This window comes from Brassica oleracea, chromosome C6 (assembly GCF_000695525.1).
Source record: "Brassica oleracea var. oleracea cultivar TO1000 chromosome C6, BOL, whole genome shotgun sequence".
NCBI classification, from domain to species: domain Eukaryota; kingdom Viridiplantae; phylum Streptophyta; class Magnoliopsida; order Brassicales; family Brassicaceae; genus Brassica; species Brassica oleracea.
The window spans coordinates 20,733,937-20,736,377 of record NC_027753.1 but is presented as its reverse complement, the minus strand read 5'-3'; the positions used below and the strand labels follow the sequence as shown (position 1 = coordinate 20,736,377).

The following is a 2,441-nucleotide window of genomic DNA, read 5'->3' as shown; positions in this document are numbered from 1 at the left end:
TAAGACTTCCAGGAAGTCCAGACGACTTCCTGGAAGTCGTCTAGTGCAATATATTTTAGACGACTAACAGGTAAGTCGTCTCAGAAGTCTTCCAGATCTGAAAAACCTGCATATCAAATCCAGATCTGTAAAACCTGCATATTCAAAAACGTTCAAATGGCTTAAAAACAGAGAAAATGAGTGGAATATTAGAAAAAACCTGCATATCAAATCCAGATCTGTAAAACCTGCATATTCAAAAACGTTCAAATGGCTTAAAAACAGAGAAAATGAGTGGAATATTAGAAAAATCTGCCTTTATAGAACAAACAAAAATACATATCTAAAATTAATAGATCTACCTTTAAATGAGAGGAAGATGAGTACCATCTGATTAAAACTCTACCAAAAAAAATAGATTAGTAAGAAAGATATGAGACAAAACTGAAAAATTCATATAAAGTTTGGTGTTTTCAAGTCAAAGAGATTAGAGAGAGGTTGAAGAGTTTTAGAATGATGAACATTACATTTCAGTTGCAGCCATTTGAGAGGAGGAGAGAGAATGTGTAAATTTTTCTTTATATAGGGAGACTAAAAATCCAATTAGGTTAAATATTTTTGATTGAGACGACTTCCTAAACGACTTACTTGTAAGTCGCCCAGAAGACTTTAATATTTTTAGCGGGAAATTAAAATATTTTTAGCGAAAAACTAAAATAGAAGACTTCCCAGACGACTTACAAGTAAGCCGTCTGGTTTAAATTATTTAAGCGGGAAAATATTTGGACGACTTACATGTAAGTCATCTGTTTTAATTTCTTCACCAGACGACTGGTAAAAATTTAATTTTTCAAAAAAAACATTCAAACTTTCCAAAATCTAACCATAAGAATACATACAATACTACAACATATGTTGTCAAACCCTAGACCAAAGAGTACCATGATTCACTACCTACACTCATCTATGTTGAAAACAATTCAATTTTGTTATATTTTAATTTATATCACTTAAAACTATTTATAATTACATGATTTTAATTTTTTACTTATCAAAATATGTTTTAAAAAATTTATAAATTAGTTTTAAGATCAGCTACACTAGAAGACTTACTTTGAAGTCGTCCAGACGACTTCCAACATCTCAGACGACTCTGACGACTTACTGGGACTATATTCGTAAAAATGGCTTCTGTTTTTTTGTTTGGTCACAAGGGGTGGGCTGTAATTTCACAAGGCTTTTGGGTTAGTTTTGCATTTGATTTAAGTTTGGGTATAAATTTGGGGTTAAAATCTGGGTTAGATTTGGCAGATTTCCCAACTTTATTTTGGTTTTGGTTTTGGTTTTGGAATCATTTTGCATAAGCCAATCCATGAATAACATGGTAATTGGTTAGAAGAGCCGACCAAACTTGGCGAAAGGTAAACTAGCTATGTTGTGCGATGGAGGAGCATGGGAAGTGAGATAAGGCCTCAAGTGATATAAAAGGGATATTTAATATGCAATAAGTTTACCACATCAATTATTCTTCAGTTGGGACTCCATGAAACTAAACATAATAACTAAGTTTGCCATTGCATCTTATATCATTTAGAACAAGAATGCTGGGAACCATTTTTTCCTTTGCTTTCTTGCAGAAGAAGCTGAGTATGTCTTGAAGAAGGAGATGAAAGAGCAAGTGGAGATGTTATTACAGAAGAAAAACGAACTCTGGGTTCGACTATCGGGTCAAAGAGACATTGAACATTACGTTAAGCCACAACCAAAGGTAATCGCAAGCTATGCCTCCACCATTTCCGCGACTAGGCTTGGAGACAACGAAGTGATGGTCCAAATTACATTGTCCGAGATTCGTAACTTTTTGATACTTTAAGTGGATTAGAAGCAGATGGGTTTCTTCTTGTAGATATTTCATCTTCAAGGTCTCTAAGGGGAAAGCCTTTTCTACACTTTGCATCTTCCAATGAAAATATGGATGATTATTACAGACTGAATTTCGAAGAGTTAAGTGAAAAAACGCTGCACTTGTATGACAAATGCGAAAACTTGTTAGGTGATTGATTCATATAGTGTATTTATCATTTTCTTGTTTCTTTTTTAGTTGTATCCTTTTCTCTTAAAACTCTTATAGCATTCTTGACAAAATCATTTAAGTTGGTTTCTTGACTAAAGTCAAAGATTGTTTGCAACAAACAGAGACTGTAGGCCTGAGCATAAAATCCGGAACCCGAAATCCGAACCGAACCAGAACCGAAAAACCCGACCCGTTATCCGACCCGAAATGTAAAAATATCCGAACGGGTCTTGTAGGGTGGTACAAAAAATATCTGAATCCGAAGTGTTATTAACCGAACCCGAATGAGTAACCGAAAAATCCGAAATTAATAGTCAATATAAATATTTTGAAATATATATAAGTATTTCAATTATTAAATTCAATATTTGTGGTAATATGATATATA

The 2,441-nt window shown here is 33.5% G+C and overlaps 1 pseudogene; it reads left to right on the top strand.

The window, feature by feature from the left end:
• LOC106297694 overlaps window positions 1-2,040 on the top strand; it is a 15,672-nt pseudogene extending 13,632 nt beyond the window's left edge.
• The last annotated feature ends 401 nt before the right edge of the window (window positions 2,041-2,441 follow it).